Source organism: Neopelma chrysocephalum, unplaced genomic scaffold (assembly GCF_003984885.1).
Source record: "Neopelma chrysocephalum unplaced genomic scaffold, ASM398488v2 Primary Assembly neopelma1_23, whole genome shotgun sequence".
Taxonomy (NCBI): Eukaryota; Metazoa; Chordata; class Aves; order Passeriformes; family Pipridae; genus Neopelma; species Neopelma chrysocephalum.
The window spans coordinates 26601107-26619634 of record NW_020897691.1 but is presented as its reverse complement, the minus strand read 5'-3'; positions in this window follow the sequence as shown (position 1 = coordinate 26619634).

Here is an 18528-nt window from a genome sequence, read left to right as displayed (position 1 = left end):
GCTGCACTGTAGGTGTGATAGTTAGATTTTTTGCTAGCACTAGTTCAGTGGGTGTTTGACACTGTAATCAGGAGTCACCTGCAGATAAAAGGTCTAAGCACCTTTGAGCATGAAAAACTAGCAGATACTTTTACAAACTGAGTTTGCTAGAATCAAAAGCCTCTAGTTCTCATACTTTTCCAGCAGCAGTAGGCACCCCAAAATTCTTAGTCAAATTCCAGGAAGTCCTCCAAGCAAGAGGCCCAGAAATAGACATACAAAGTGTTGTGACTGTTCACTGCCTCTACTGCACCCTGGACAAAAGCAGGTGAACTTTAAATAAATTGATATTACTTATATAGCCCTATAATGTCTGGTTTTTGAGTAAGAGTGAGTCTTCTGCTTTATCCTTTACCTGTGTATATAACATAAGACATCCAGACAGGTAAATAACTTTACCTGTCAGGAGATTTATTTAAGCTAATCATCACAAAGAAGTTTTACATCTTTTACATGAGCAGAATGACAGAACATTTTGCTTTTCTTAACACTGCTATGAAAGTTGTGCAGAAGGCAATGTTGAGAAAGTTCTCTCCCACATTAAACAACTAAGATGGTTTCTCTAAGCAGACTATTAATTGTTTTCAGAACTATTTCAGAAGACTGATTCATGCATAAAAATGCATTTAGTCAAGGATTTCAGGTTTCAGCAACTCTGCTTAGAAAAGCTTTATAATTTTCTTCTTGATGAAAGATCTTTAATTACATTGGAGCAATAGAGTGGGATTTATGCATATATTCTAATTATGTACTAGTAAAACTGAAAAGCTCTTCGTTAAAACCATGTGGAGAAAAATCAGACACATGCCAGCTCTTCATTACTGAGAACTTAAGAGGAATTGTGTGGTGGCTTATTATCAGTATTACATAAATAGAAGGGCACTCTACATATTGCATATGTTGACACAGTCTTTCAGACTAAAAAATAGGGTGATTTTGAGAAAAGAGGATGCAAATTAGCTCAGTTAATTAAACTAAACAAATTAATTCTACTTAGTGATATTAGCACCTTACTACCTGTTTAGTAGAGAAAGCATAATAATAAGCATGGTTTTTCTAAGATAAATCTGTGTATATACATCCATAAACAGACATATATGGAGAATATAAGATGAAATATTGAGGTTCACTCAACCACAACCTAATTAGATGTAAATAATCATCAAATAGTATGATTAGATTGTATAATCGTTCATAAGAATTACATGCTTATAGAATGATCAGAATATACGGCATGCTTTCTGTTTAAACATAAGCCTTTACGATGAAGGGTTTTCTCATGTTGTAAACAAGAACAGCTGGTGCACAGGCTGTGTTACAAACCACTGTAATAGCAATACAATAGATTTATTGTTGCTTCTAAGATTGTGTATAAAGAAGTCATTCATATTTTAAACACAGAATTATTGAGCACTTCTTGCCAAATTGCAGACCCTTGTGAACAATTCTCTTTGAGTCACAAGCACATGACTTTTCACTTCTTAGGGTCAGTCCATAAGATGATAAAATAATTAAGACTCACGAGGGGGTTGGGTATGCGCAACATCCAGCTGCTGACTCCAAATTCACAGAAGGGAGCTGAATAAACTCTGAATCTGAGCAGGGTAGAGAGGGGATAGCAGTAGAAATTAGAACTGAGAACGGAAAGAACAGAGTGTCCCTATGGTAAGTCTCTGCCGAAACTCACATTTGGCCAACTCCTGCAGCTCTTTCTTTGCTATCAAGATCCTTTATATTATACATCTGGCCATAAAAAAAAGAGAAAGGATATTGCTGGGAACCAGCTCATTAAATGTAAAGAGAGTTGACAGAGTGGTTTGATTAGGGGAAGATTTCTTGTCACTCATTATTTTTTAAGTAAAAAAGCAACCTAAATTATGCATAGCACACATATCACTGCATAATTAAACAACATAAATAATTTTCTAATATTTACAATATCTCACTTCTACCTCTATCAGTAAGTATTTTCAATGAGAAGTATTACTGAATTTTTTAAAAGTAACTTCACAGTAGGACACACATGAATAAAAGACTTCCACTATCACCAGTTCTAGTATTCTCTTATTATGGACAAATTTCTCACGTAATATGTTTCTTAAACTGATCAAATTTGATTTTAAACTTCTAAGGTTTCTTGTCTAAATTATTCTTATGAGAAGAATTACAGAATTACAGAATGGTTGAGGTTGGAGTAGACCTGTGGAATTCATCTGGTCCAACCCCTCTGCTCAAGCAGAATCACCTTGGCCAGGATCATGTCCAGATGGCTTCTGAATGTATCCAAAGATGGAGACTCCATACCTTCCCGGTCAACCTGTGCCAGTGCTTGGTCACTCCTAGAGTAAAAAAGTATTTCCTGATGTTCCCACAGAACTGTCTGTGTTTCAGTTTGTGCCCATTGCCTCTGGTCCTGTCATTTGGCACCACTGAAAAGCACCAGGATCCATTGTCTTTGCACCTCCTCTTCAGATATTTTATACACATTAATAAGATCCCATCTCATCCTTCTCTTCTCTAGGTTAAGCAGTCCCAGCTACCAGGGATCAAGGTGAGGCTGACTGGTCTGTAGTTCCCTGGATCCTCCTTGCCCTTCTTCAAGATAGGAGTGACATTTGCTTTCCTGCAGTCTTCAGGTACTTCTTGCAGTTGCCGTGATCGATCGAAAGTTATTAAGAGTGGCCTTGCAATGACATCAGCCAACTCCCTCAGCACTTGTGGATGCATCCCTTCAGGGCCCATGAACTTACGCATGTTCAGTTTTCTTAAGTATTCCTTGGCCTGATCCTCCCCCAGCAATGACAGTCTGTCCTTGCTCCAACCTTTCCCCTTCGTCTCTGGGAGCTGGGACTCCTGAAAGTTGGTCTTGCTTGTAAAGACTGAAGCGAAGAAGGCATTAAGGACCAATGAGCATCTGTCACTCTAGTACCCTTAAATATTATCATTATCACTTTTCCCAACCACAGATTTTTAGCTGCAACAAAGAGAAAAAGAGTTGAAAAGCAATACTGGGTTTCACACAATGTTCCACATAAATCAGAGGAATGGGAAAAAATTGCTTATAGATATGGTCAGGACATACAGCTGTTTTGTCTGCAGATACTCAATTTCTCAGGTTCATAATAAGAAGAGACTTCTTGGTATATGGGGAAAATCTATAATGAAAAGTTGCTAAAGTAAATTGCTGTTGATTAGAGGTAACACAGACACAGCATAGTGTAAGTATCCCTATTATCTATATCGTGGATTTTCACAATAAACTATTGAAAGGAATGAGTCATGAATGCTGAAAATACAATACGAATAACCCAACTTTCTTTTCCTAGGCAGAGACCAGGAAAATATTTACTTCTACTAAAAACAGTTGTGTTGATATAGACCATACAATGTCTGTTTGCTTTAGAGTCAAATCTGACCCTTCTGAGGTAGATTTGTAAAGCACACATTTTTCCCCTCTCCAGGAGTTTCTGTGTGTTCTGCTCTCACTATTCACCTCTCAGAAAGTCCTGTGCACCTACAATGCTCATTATGAAGACACCTGGCTAAAGGTCTTTTTCTGAAGAAGTAAGATGTGTCCAAAGATATTTCTAACTTCACACAAAGTTGTGTGTATTGCATCTTGACACAGAGGTAAAGTTCACTGTATTTTGACAGAGAGGCAAAGTTCAGTTGCTTGTTCCCTTAAATCTACCCATTCAGTAGTAGCACTTAAACATATTTTAAATTCTATCATTGCAAGCAAAAGGGCTAGAAACTTTTCTTTCAAAGGATGGATGACTGTTCCCTTTACAGTACTACATCTAAAGAAGACTGGGTTGTGGTAAACAAATCCTAGAATGATTTAGTTCATTCAACACATGGAAACAATATGAAAGTTAATGAAAAATTAATATTTGTACATATATCTGATTTGTGATTGTTCATTCTTGTCCAACTGAAATTTTCTTATTTCACAAAATAAGAGCATTTTCTTTTTCCCGAAGAAATGAGTATGAGCTGCCACTACACAGGCTAATGTAGGGCTATATTTTTGTCCCAGAGAAGAAACAACTCACTGCTGATTCTTGCTTAAAACGCCAGGCCACAGGTATGGTCTGGGCTAGTAGATACCGATCATTGATCTGCATAGAAAGTTGAACCTCCTGTTTAGACATGAGGGATGTTTCTGACATTTTTTCACAGTCCCCAATGGAGCTGTCTTCTGCCTTGGAAACCTGTATTTCTTCAACCTATCCCTTTCTCTACCAAGTAGAGGAATTTCTTGGCATGCTGTGTAAGAGTGTCAGACCATCCCAGAAAACACCCAAAAGAAAATGTAGAGGAGCAAGGAACTGAATTCCTCAGGCCTTCAGTTGCTAGAGGTAATTCACTTTAAAATGACAGCCAAAAATCTTCTTTCCAGCATTGTTACTCTGCTAATATACATTAAGGACAAAAGCCACGAGCCTGAAACTGGGCTTTCAAGCAAGTAAATGTTCTGATTACATTGGTGGGCCCCTGAGAGACAGTGAAGGATCACTGTTGCATCTTGGGTTGCTGTCCTTTCTTCCAAATCATATGATTAGACTAGTATGGAAAGTGACTGGTTATTCTCAGGGGACAAGTTGTAGTAGAGCAAGAAATTGTGTTCTGTGTTTATGCAGAAAGGTGCTATAAAATGAAACATTACCTGGAGATGAGAGAGAAAGAGAACATAAGCCTGTTCTTGAAGTGCTGATGCCTCAAAGCCCATCTCTCTGTCTGTCCCTTCTCCTTGTAGTCCTTGCAACAGGAGAGAAGTGTTCTGCAGCTTTCTGCACATCTAGTAGTTTTTAGTCTAGAAGTAGAGACCTCACAGAAGATGATAAAAGAATAAAAGGTAGGGTAATATGGCCTGACTCTAGGTTCCAGGTTCAGGATAGTATCAGGGGAGTAAGGGAAGATAGGGAAATATGTGGGAAGCATCCTGCAGACAGATTTTTGTACTTGTGCATGTGTGGGCAGCCACCCACTTTGCCTTCTGTGAGGCACTGAATAGAATGATGTTTTTCATTCAGCTTTCACAGGATCCAGGCTTCTCTAAAAGGACTGGGCATGCACAACAGTAGGATGCTTCATACAGATGTGAGAGAGGCTTTGGACTTGATGCTGCAAAACTTATTTTACAAGTGAAAATAAAGCAGAAAGTTACCATTTGGGGTAAAAAAGTGTTCTTTCCCTACTCTAGCCAGCTAAGTCAGTCTGCCACCTGTTACAGGAAGAAGAAAAAAAGAAATCTAGTGCCTTCGGGAAATGAGTGATAAAGGACAGGAGGAGGGATAGGAGTCACAGAATCACTGAATATGCTGCGTGGGAAGGGAACAACAAGGATCATCGAGTCCAACTCTTAGGCCTGCACAGGACATCCCCAAAAGTCACACCATGTGCCTGAGAGTGTGCCAGAGTTCAAATGTTTCTTGAACTCTGTCAGGCTTGGTGCTGTGACCACTTCCCTGGGAAGCCTGTCCCAGCACCCAAGTATCCTCTGGGTGAAGAACCTTCTTCTAACATCTGACCTAAACCTCTCCTGACACAACTTCAGGCCTTTTCCATGGGTCCTATCACTGGTCACTACAGAGAAAAGATCAGTGCCTGCCCCTCCTCTTCCCCTCACCAGGAAGTTGTAGGCTGCAATGAAGTGTCCCTTCAATCTCCTCTTCTCTAGGCTGAATAGACCAAGGGAAAAGATGTTAAGAGGATGACTCGAGAATAAGTCAGTAAAAGTGCAATCAGTATAACTGCAGATGATGTAATAGATAATATTTTCCTCATGGAACCAGATCCACAAGGCTATTCATTTGGGATCAGGTGGTTAAAGGTCTGGGAAATATTCATTCTTACTGGAACTATTTAAGTGACAAAGCTTCCTCATCTGCTTTCTGTAGGTTGTAAAGGGGACAGGTCATCAAACCAATATCACATGTAGCCCTGGTGGACTTTAACACTTTAAACATTCAAGAATGGCAAATATGTATCAGTGCTGGCAATGGAGGTAAGAACTGTCATGCACTGAATATCAATACAGTAGGGTAGCTTGTTTGGCATTTCAAAAATATTGGGCATTGTAAACATGGTTGATGTGTCTAATGCTGATGGGGTGTGACTGAGAGACCCTAAAGTATAGTGAGCAGCTGTGTCGTCTTTCAGTTACTTATATAAGTCAGGGATTCTTTCCCAGGGATGCTGGAAGGAATGTGTGTCTGCTCTAAAGCTGAGAACAGCTGGGCATGTTTCCCCACTGGAACATGATAATGTTGTCTTAGGTTTCAAATGGACCAGAAATATCCACACCTAGTGTTAAGTCCCGGAAGAGAAACTTTGATATATTGAAATTGAGAGCTTACTATCGATCATCTCAGAATTTGGAAGATGAAATTGTACTACCAGTAAACATTAATACTTGAGTTCCTCTCAACCAGGACTGTGAAGTCACATGAGGTATGATATTCAGAGATGCCCCAGAAATTTAAAATATGGATGTGATTGAAGCTATGAGTTCCCAAAAATATTTTTTTAGGGCAGCCGTTGGAACAGATCCAGGAGAACACTGCAAATGTAGGTATTGATCTCATTGTTGCAGTTGTTCAAGTGCCACAATCTGGTAATAAAGTACACCAACACTCTGACAAGAACTGTTGGGAAACACCAATAGTGGGCTGAGTCACAATGGAAGGTGACAGAAACTGAGGTGAAATGCATCCAAAAAATAAGGGAACTCATGTTGCTTGGAAACACAGCTGAGACTGTGCAGACTGGTAGAAGAGCTGAAGCAATTTTTGCTTAGACCAGTACTGCAACACATTTCCTAAATAAACCACTATAGCTCAAATGACACATATAAAATTATATAATTCCACATTTAATATGTTAACTAGAATTAAGAAAAGAGCATTTAAAAGTTTGGAACTACTTGGCTGGAACAAGAATGATCACTTATTAAGCATATTAATTTTTCTTCATGAGCAGTTAATCTTGAAAACCACAGTGATTCGTCAAAATAATTAAATTCCATTTGCTTTTCGGATATAAATGCCTACACATCTTGCCAAAGTAATCCTTGTTTGTTACTCAGAAGCTGAAACTTTCATAAATGTTCTTTCTAAACAACATTTTTTCTTTTTCATTTATGAGGTAAGGCAAAAAAAAAGAATTATTTTACACTTTCTGATTATAATCTTCAATATTGTTCATGGTAATCCCACTAAAAGAATTAATTTTTCAGAATCAGTTTCACATGTAACACAGGGATAAAAAAGACCTATTTTCTCTATTGTTGACAGTGCTAATTTCACTCTGATTTGCTTTCATCTTTTTTATCAGCAATTCAAGCTACTGGATCCCATGATTACAGATTGAAAAAGGCCTGATGTTTTCAGGTAACAGCAATATCAGTCTTATTTTGTAATTCCGGTATATTTGTGGAATAGATAGATAGATGTGGTAGATATCTACATATATTTTTCTCAGATTTCCTATTTCCTTTATTGACCACAACAGTGACAGTTAATCAAAAAGAGTTTTTTGCTATCCTTTGCAAAACCTCTGTGATTTCTTCTGTGACAATTCGGTACAGACCAAGAGCATTTATTCAGCACTGTCACAGCCCTACACACAAAGCTCCCCAAAAAATCTCAATGTCAAACCACAGCAAGAAAGCCCCAAAACTAGTTAATTGTACTGACACACAGGTAAACTATGCTTAACCCATAGAAAAAGACACTATTTTTCTCAGTCCTTGTCAAACCTCTGAGTGTACCCTGCCACACACATTCCTAGACAGTAGGTTGCCTGCGCCCAGGTCTGGCTCTGACATGATGCAGTCAGGTATCCTTGGATTGGAGGGTGGTGATAGTCCTGTGAGAGCTGGGAGAAGCTCTCCTGGTTACTGAATAAGGGAGAATAATGTTCCTTCAAATTTAATCCCAGTCCCTCAAGTCCTAACCAAATAAATTTTGGTTGAAAAAAAGGCTCAGCTTGGTATTGACAATTACAAGCACCCAGCATTCACCATCAAATTTCAAATTTATAAGAATCCAATATTTTTAACATGTGTTATTTTATTTACTTTTTTTTATTCTTTCAAATCAAAGACTTAGATCATATTTTCCTCTTCAATCACTATCCTTATAAATCAACATTTTGTTTTAAAATAAAATTGATATTCATAGAAAATTGCTTGCCTCCAGGTCCTCCAGGACCTTCAAAGAAAAAAAATAATATTTTGAGACTTTGAATAATGTTTAGACTGCTGAGAGTTAAAGCTAGCATAGGCTGCACTAGATGAATGCAGTACTGGAAACTGATAGTATTTGGAAAACACATTCTATGTATTTTGGAAAAAATTACTAAGGTAGTAAACACATATATTTAAAAATACTTCAAAAATTTCAGCTGTTAATCTGATTTATCAAAATCCTAGTCTTTTATTTCCTTCCTTTTGCCTTCTGCTTATCTTAGCCCTGCTGATCTTATACTTTTTTGTTTATAAGACCGAAAAAGTAAAGGCTGTCTCTCATTAAAGTTTTATTTTTCATTGCACTGTCTTCAATCATCATGCTGGAAAACACTGCCTATGTCAAGTAATGTAAATGGGTTTGTATCTATATTGTTTATGATTCAAGTGCTTTGAGTCAAGCATCCACATCCATTCCAGCAGAACACAGTGTTAGGAGAGCACTGTGATTCAAGGACTGCCTCATCCCCCCTTTGCACCTCAAGAATATGGGCCTTCCATCCATGCAAGAGTGTTACGACATGCTCTTAATCCCTAAATTGGTTGTACAAGGCTTCCTGGGACATCCTTGGACAACCATAGTGGGCTGAGCCTACTCAGGTCACTTTCCTGCTGTGTGTGGCACTGGAATCCTTATGCATGCTTTCCTGTCAGTGTTTGGGAGGAGCATGAGGTGGGTTAGTCTGCAAGGAGAGGCAAACCTAAAGCTGAGGACAACACCAAGGTAGGGCAGGCAGCAGCACCACTGACAAGAACCAAGTATGTGAATGAGGAAAGCAGATCACATCCAGTGACTGTAACCATGGTTGGATGTACTCCAGGGCTTACCAATCTAGTTTGTAGTGCTCAGACAGGTCAAGGACCAGGTCAGAAAGCCAAGTGTGCAGGTTGGACAGGGAGGTATGCACAACCACACCTGCAACATGACTCAAGCTCAGGCTGTCATCCTGGTTCTGTGCCTATGGCCTGGTCCCAGGAGAAGAGAGGTAAGGCTCTCCAAAGCAGCTTCTCATATATGGACTTTTCCAATAGATTAATCTTGACAAGTCACTATTGAGATTTTGTTAAGTTTATAGTAGAATGAAATCAAAATATGAAGCTAGGACACAGCTGCCTGTACTAATTTATCAGTTCCCTAAAGTCTGAAATTAGAGGTAATTTTCAAACAACTTCACACTTTTTTTCCAATTTCACTCAGGTAGACTTTATATTAATGGTATTCTAAAAATTCGATAGTATGCAGAGTGTTTATGAGAGATGTATATCATTCATTTGCATAGATTAATGGATCTGTCTCTCATTAAAAAGTAGTATTAAACATCCAGCAAGTGGGTATGTATATATATACATATATCAGCAGAAAATTAAAATCATATATAGCAACTTTTAGAAGCATGTTTATATGTACACATTTAATATTGTTATTTTAGTGTTATATTTAATGTTATTAAAGCATAATGCATGGTTTTAATATCCATTTCATATGCATTTTAAGATTTTATTGAGTTTAATATTCCTAACACAGCAAACAGTTTACATCAAATACCTCATTATCCATTTGTATAATGTATCTTATAAATGCAGTAATTGGATAAGAAGATGTAAAATACAAGTTTGAAAACTAGTTACAAAGAGCATGGTTTCCAATACATTAGCTATAATCCACCAAGGAAAAGTATTTTTTCTATGTCTTTCAATTTATGAGAATCTACTTATTTTCTTATAAGATCATTCACATTTTATAAAGGAAAGAATCATATTCTTTGAGCAACACCAAACATGCCATACAAATGTCACAAAAATCACAGGCAGAAATGTTGGTTGGATGAGATGTTCAGAGGTCCTTTAGTCCAGCCTCCTTCCTGATGCAGCCCCTCTGCCAATGTCAGGTCAGCCAGGGCTCTGCACCTTTCATTAGTCTTTGAGTTTCTCCAACTCACTCTGAACTGTACAACCAGCTGTTGTGTTAGACACTTCAACTAGACTAGTGTCAGCTGCAAATCTGTTTTGATGAATGAATTGAGCATTATATGCTACATTTATAGCCCCTTGGTTATTTGGCTACTGGATGCCATTTGGCTATCAAGCCATCGATTATGACATTTGGAGCCTGGCAGTCCAGCTAATTCTCAGCCCATCTAATAGCTGATTATTCCAGCTCATATGTCTTCAGGTTCCCAGTGAGAAAGAACCCTTTAGGAGATGATGTCAAAAGGAAGGTATATTACATCCAACAACAAATAACAGCAAAGAGTAGTAAAAAGTACTTCAGTTGCCCAGTGCATATATTATAACCGTATTTTATTGTGTTCCTCTGATATGTGTCAAGTCATTCCTTACTATTTGTAAACAAATAAAATCAGTGCCTAAAAGTGAAACAAATGCATGAGCAAATGAATTCTCCACAAACTGTTCATGGGAGAGAAATCAAATAATGCTATCTCAACATCTTTGGGCTAATAACCTGAACAGACAACAAAAAACATGTCTGATATAAAATATACAGAACTCTATTTTCTAGATCAAGTGTAAAACACATTTCTTCTTGTTTTTTTTTTTTTTCTTATTTCTTTAATGAAGAAGCAGATTTTGGAGCCAGTTCTAAAAGTCTACAACCTTGGACTGAGAAGGAGAAACAGAATGAAGAGCCTTCTTTTCTTCTGAACATTCAGTCACCAGCTTCATATAAAACAAACCTAGGAATGTGTCTTGTTTATTGTAGTGAAGCTGTCAAGCTGAAGCTAAAGCTTGATGAGAGATATCTGAAAGATATTCTGGGTTTTGCCTATAAAGATAGAACAAGATCAACTGTTTAATTAACGAAGTTACTTTCCATATGACTGTTTCTTCCCATGTTTTATTGGTTCTGTGAAGAAGTGGTATGTGTTATGTGTAGAACAGGTAGAATATACTTTTGTGCTGTGTGCCTAGTTCTGCAGGATAACAGATGGGCAGGTATACCATGAATGAAAGCATTTAGAATTCATGCCATAAACTAATTTTATTTGACTAAAATAATTGTCCAGCCAACAGTAATACAGTGTACCTATCAATAAAGATTTTGTAATTGGCTATTTATTTAAATAAAGATGTTTGTTTAATCTGGCCATTTCGAATTCTATTTAAAAAATATTATGATATCATAGAATAAACAATTTACTGGTGGCATCAAGTAGCGATTTCTCTTTGAGGATATACATATAGATTAGAAGCATACCTTAATTTTACCTTTTAAGATTGCTAAAAGTAATTTATTCTACCAGTATAAAAGCTGATCCTTTGACAGATGTTTTTGTACACAAGGGCATTTGCTTTATAAATAGTACATGATATTCTATTCTCTTGAAGAGGGCATTGCATTCAAGAGTCTTCCTTTTGTATATTTACAGTTTCTAGAGTTTCACATTTTTTTTCCTCCAGAAATAAGAACTAAAACTCATAAGTCAAAAAAAAATCTACTCTGCAACTACTTCTAAAATCCCACTTTTAAAGTTGCAGTCGAGATCTAGAGGCTTCTTTATGGATTGGAAACTTATGTTACAGCTTAAATGAAGCAGTTGACTTTTGGTCATGTATACAAATATGTAATTTGACAAAAGTGTGATCTTCACTGCTCTTTTACAATATTCTCCAGGTTTTCCTAATGAACAAAGTGTACGAACTGACTTTTCATCAGAATAGGTAAGAATACACTAAGTATCTGTCACTTTGTAGAGCAGCTGAATGGAAGAAGTCTTTAAGGAAGATCTCTTGCTTAATTCCTTCTGTTTTGGAGTAAATCATCTGAGAAGGACTCATTTGTAGTTTAAGGATTCAAAAGTGAGTTTGTTTCCTTCCTTCCTGCCTTCCTTCTTGCCTTCCTTTTCCTTCCCTTCCTTTGTTATAATTTGCTTTCTAGTTAGTTACAAGCTTCTCTATTTTAAAACAAAACTGTCTTCAGCCTCAACTACACTATGATACAGATTTCTAAAAGCCTTGATCCAGAAATATGCCAAAGATCTTTCCTTAGCGTATCAAACCACAATACAGCCAGCTCAATAAGATGTAATCATGTGTGTAACTATAACCACACAGCTAATTTCATTGACTCTAACACTCCATACTCATTTCAGTAGTATCCAGGAACACTCAGGGGATGACAGACTTTCCTCCTTTTCTAGACCAACTGCCCTTTTGCATCCTTGAAGTCAGTGGGAGGAGGCTGGACTGTGTTGCCTTTTGGATAGACCGGTGTGATTATCCTCCTTAGGGCCATGATACTTCCAAGATAATGAATTCTGCTTTTGTAAAATGCAGCAATATCCATGACAAATTTTTCTTTCCTAAATTAAGGCATGGGGAGTCTCAGAGAGGAAAAATAAACTTTGTTTAGAAATGTATCAGGAAGTGAAGAAAACACAATAAAACTTAAGTAGAGAAGCTAAAAATTTAGATTTTATCAGATAAAGTAATATGGCCTTCAAATCCACAAGACATGAACAGGAGCTCTTCACATCTTAACTGACAATGACCTAATGTCTCCAATGTACTTATAAGTTCATCCCTGTTACTACTCTTGTGAAGCACTGTTTTCTGTACATTTTCTTTTTTTTCTCTAATTTTACTCATCTTACTATTTCTAGAAAACAATTTCAGAAACAAGCCAAAGAGTTTATCAAACAATTTCATGAAGATAAAATATTTCCATTATAAAAGAGGGAAATTTAACACCTGTACATTTGAGAATATAAATTGGTAATAATCTAGTGAGCTGATCCTTGCTCTCAGATTACTGTATCAACCTGCTTTTGCTAGTGTCTGAGTGTGACATCATTGCGAAGAGGAATATCACCTAAGCAACCCTATAATGCTAAAAAGCTTATAGCTGAAATGTGTAGAAGGAAACAGATGGGACAGTATCTGGAAATTTTATTTGTCAGATATCGCCCATCTGTTTCTCTCCCTCTCTGCATGTTTTGCAGTAATATCCATTTTTAGGAAGGCAAGTCAATCTAATTCTACAGAATTGGTTTAATATTCTGTTTTATTATTATTATTATTATTATTATTAAATTATTTTTTACAATTCATTAATGGCTGGCAGGGAAACATAAAACCCACACTGGTGATTCAGCCAAGCAATCTTAATTTCTATTCCATGAAAGGCAAAGTTATACTTCAGGGTAAAATTAGGAGACGTAACTTTCCTTATAAATCAAATCTAACAATTTTGGCAGTTTCTCACATGCAACAGACCTCCTAAATAAATGAATGATAGTAACTATTTTTAAATGTATTCTAAAACTGAAATGATTGTGTGTCATTTCAGAGTAAGCTCTAGTTTCTTTGTAATGAGTAGCTATTAAAATCAGTCATTTTTGGCAGCTATCTGATTCTCTGAAAACAGAGCCACAAAAGGCTTTGCAACAGGTATATTATTTATGAGTACATAAAGGCCTTGGTTGTAAAAATTAATTACGGGCCAAGAAATTCTATTTGCTTTCTGCTTCATATTCTTAGCTAAACACAAGCCAACATAATGCCACTGCCATTGCTCTCCAAACTGTTTATTCCTCACAGGATCAAAATTAAAACAAAAGCCACTTAAAATAGCAGCATAGGCAGAAAGGAAGTTATTAGAAGTCAAGACTAGAAATGAGTGGTGCTTACAAATGGCACACAGAATCCAATATTAGGCAAGAACATGACTCCTGTCTGTTCCTTATGCAGAAGTACAAATATCAAGGTACTAATAGATGAGCATTTAGCTCATCTGTAAGAGTTAATGAAAAATAATGATAATAAGCGGGTTGGGTGCACTAATTAGTCTAATTACAGGGGTGGTGAGCAAGGCAAAATGGAGGGGTTGAAGCAAATAAGCTCTATTCCAAAATGAGCTCCATCCTGATGTCATTTGTAGCTCATCAAACTGTAACAACTCTGCTCTTGACTCTAGTCTCCTCAGCGTGCAGTGACTGCTATTGCCGTCATCCTTCTCTTCACAGCCTTTCCTGCCAAATTATCAGTTATTCTCTCTTTACCACCCTGGCCCAGTTCTACCCTATTCTCTCCAGTTCTTTTGATTATTTTTCCTGTCTTTCCTCCCTTAATTTTACAGGATTACTTTCTGACCTGCAGTTATCTGCATCAGCTTTTAAACTGACAGTACTCGGTGACCCTGGCAACGGAGTCTCACAAGACTTTTCTATCACTGTTAGATTCATTCTTTTCTTCATGCCTCCTTTGTCTACTTTGATCTTGAATTGTGTTCCCTGCTTTGATATTGATTCCTAGTCACGGATCTCATTTCTTTATCTGTTGTCTGTCTTTATTTTGTCTTTTGCCAGGCCCTTCCCTAACATTTTCTTTGGGTGACCACAACCCTGGCATGAGGACATATCTGGTTTCTCCTGATTTGGGTCCAAATCATGTCTCACCTTGTCCCTAAAATGGGTTAATTCTTCGATTCTTGTGGTTCACACATTTCAACTCATTCTAAGTGCTGTATCTGATTCTTCCCTCTATCCTTTAAACCTCATTTTTTCATGTTTATTTTTTTTATCCTTTGATTACAGACCATTTAAGAACATAGGACAGGGTCGCACAGGTCATCAAATCCATTCCTCCTGCCTTCTGCAGGCATCTTTGTCATGGAATTACTTTCATAAAACTGCCAAGTTCTACTTTTAAATCAATTAATTTTTTCCCTCTTCTCTCCTAACAGAAGGATGTTTCCATACCTTATGATTAGAAACCATCTTCCATTTTTCCAGCCTATACTGATCTGCATCTTGCTTATGTTCTTTTCCTTTTGTGACAATTCTATCCATTAATATCCCTGTTACGCTTCGAACTGTCTCACATCTTATTCTCCTAGGTTAAACAAATCAAACCCTTCTAATCTATGAGTCTCAGATAAGCTCTCCATTCCTCAGAGGCCTCCGTACTGTTTAAATCTGAAAAATTCTTCTTGAACAGGCATGATCATAATTCGCTATGATATCCTAGGTGGGATGCAACAGTATTAATTTTCATATCTTCAGTGGAAATATTTTCCATGATTCTAGGCTTTATGTATCCTAGGCTCTACTTGCTTATTTCATAGCTTCATCTCTCTGGTGACTCAAAAATGCCTTGTGACTCACTGACTTCCACCCAGGAGTTTGAGGTTATATTCTTTATTGTTAATTCTCATAAGAAACTGTTACTGTTAGCCCAAACTGGCATGACCCAAGATCTTGTAGTATTTAGGAACTAATAATTTTCTATATTTGAGTCATTGAGAATAAAAATTGTATAAATTCACAAAGTATATTGGTATACATAAATGTATAAATTTATAAAATATACATTGGTCCTCCCCAGTCTTATTTTATCACCAAAAATAATTTAAAAAACCTCTCTTTTATGCAGAGGTCTTGAAAATATTAAGTCATATTGGTTCCCAGATGAGTCCTTGTCTGATTTTACTCACATTCTCCTTTCAGCCCAGCAGTTCTGTCCTCAGTACACACTATCGTTATTGTCCCTTTAGCCATTGCTATAGCTGAAAAGCTTATTATCTAGTTTGCCATGACCCTGAGTGCAGCTACAGGCTCTGCAGCCTAGTATCCTCACCTGTGGGTTTGACTGCCTTTTCTCAAGGCCCCCTCTGACCTGGCAGGGCCATGTAACCTTGTGTCAGGCAGTGGTTACACATTTGACATGTGGCACAGAGCTTGGAGAAACCTTGTTGGTTTCCCACTGCATTTAAGGAGTAGATGCTGCATTTAAGCTCAAGCCCTTGTCCTCAGCCTCAGACTGTTTTACATTGCAGCTACACCTATGCCTCGCTTTGCACCTTACTGATCCTGACCTTGATTTGCAGACTTAACCTCCTGGCTTGACCTCAGATCTGTCTTCTCCCTATGAACCTGTCTGGAGATCTGTAACTTTGTTTGATCCTGGTTATCACCCCCAGATCTGTTCCTCCTGCATTTGTGTACTGTGGGATCAAGCCCTGGTGTTAAGGCCACTGCCCTGCCTGCCTCAGTGATGTCACTTCAGCTTCCAACTTGTTTCTCCTTTCGAGGCAGCCCCCTCTTGTTCCTTCTTGACACAGCTTGGCATTTTATAGTATGAAATTATTTCCTGTGGATCAGAGGTGAAAAATCATTGAATAGGTCAGTAGGTCATCCTGGCATATCTTGCCTTTTGGTGTCCCCAAACTATTAAAGATTATAGCTCTGGTGCACAGTGAGTCAGTGCACAGTGGCTCTGACGGGTGATAGGGTTACCTGGGTACACCAGTATGTCGCTGAACTGAAACAAGGCTTTCTCACACCAACTTCTCACAGTTAAAGACTACACAGGCTCAACAGCAGGAAAAGCTGGTTCAAATAAAAGCTCAGGTAAATAACATGTTGAACATGTTGTATTTAATATTTGTGTAATACTGGTATTTGGAGAACTAGAGACCCCTACAACCAATCTACTGTTGATCTTAAATTTACAAGTCATGGAGATACTTTGCAGATACCTCAGATCTAATGAGACCTTTACACAAAGCAGCAAAGGTTTCTGCCTTCGGGTCTCACTTTCAGTTTCTAGAATCTGCCTCTGGAGTATTACCTCAAACTCACTGCAGCACTTGCACCTTTTGGAGCCCTGGAAAGAATTTCTTCAGTTGGGGGAGTATGCAACTCATGCTAGTATGGCTTTCATTCAGTGGCTGTCACCATGCTTGACCAAATTCAACCAACAAATGCGTTTGTAGGATCAACCCAACGTTGATGTAGTCAGATCCCGACTGGCACTGAATTCTCCAAGTTACAGCCATATACTTGGGGTGAAGAGTTTTTACCTTATTCCCTAGCTTACTCCTCTTGCATATATGCACAATTCCTTGCAGCCAAATTTTTTGCATGAAGGAAATTGCAGAGGGAGAAGCAGTCAGAAAAAAGAAGCGTCTGTTACTGCTTGTAGGGAAACACTTCATGGACTAAATAGTGATAGTGATAAAACTGTGGAGAGAGTCATAAACACCGTCTCCCTCTTTGTCCCTCCCAGCCCCCTGACTATGTATACTTCCAGAACAAAGCAAATAGTTGACAAGATGAAAACCATTGAGATGAACCTTGAACTTGGGTTTTCCAGTAAAAAGTGCAGAAGACCACACACACATCATCTCTTGGCAAGAGGACTGGAGTATTTTCCATTGACTTACGAGTGACAAATGGCAGAGTCGTACAAGAGCATTATTGTTGCTGCCCTGCGCTGGGAGAGCAGTTTCCCAACGGCCGTGGAAGCAATGAGTGTCCAATAACAGGACTCCAGAAGCAGAGCCCAGGCTGTTCAGGGTGAAACCTCAGAAGTGAGCAGTCAGTGTGAAGAGAAAGAACAAGTCAGCTCAGAGTGGGATGACAGGGACAGAAACAAATAGGTTGCGTGGCTGGATGCAACAGTCTATTATATGCAAAATGCTGCGTTTCTTGAACTTGGGGTTTGAAGTGACAGACAAATCTACCAACAGAAAATGCTGAGGTTTGAGAGCTGAAATAGACTGTACCAAACTCAGGCTTGCACACACTTATCCCCAGACTCACTCAATGTTGATTACAGCAAGTAAAGCTGTGTATGAGTGCACAGATACTGAAGTATTTATGTCAGTAAATAAATATAATTGCTTAATCTCTATGTGAAATACAAGGAATGCTCACTTTGAAGTGCAGTGTTACAAGACTTGTGAAGATGCAGGGTTGACTATGCAAGTCAGAAACGGGCTGCCAGCACAATCCTGGTTTTGTGTCACAGATACGCTGTGAGTTCAGCCCACCTCATTCTTTCCAACAGCCTATGATGTTCTTTCTCAGTGTGCTCTCATGCAGGTTGGAAACCTCTCTGTTCCACGATGAAACCTGGTTTTTAATAGTTTTTTTTTTTTAAAGCATTATTTATTTCAGGAAAACTATGCAGTAGATTTTAATCAACACTTTACTTTAATGCGAAGTTAATTTTTCCTTTATGCAGTGATACAGATTTTTTTTCTCGTCATAAGTGGCTAGCAATGACATATTACTCCCAGGCACAGCAGGAAAAATGTGTTTGACTTATTTGCAATCCCCATTTCCTGAATGGCTTCCCGGAAAGCTCCTCGACTCCCCCAGCACAGGTATTTTTTCTCTCCCTCAGATAAGCCGATAAATACTTGAAATGGCGAGGACACTTCCAGGCGGCAATACTTCCCAACTGGCGGGAGCGGCCGTCGGGCGGGCACGTGC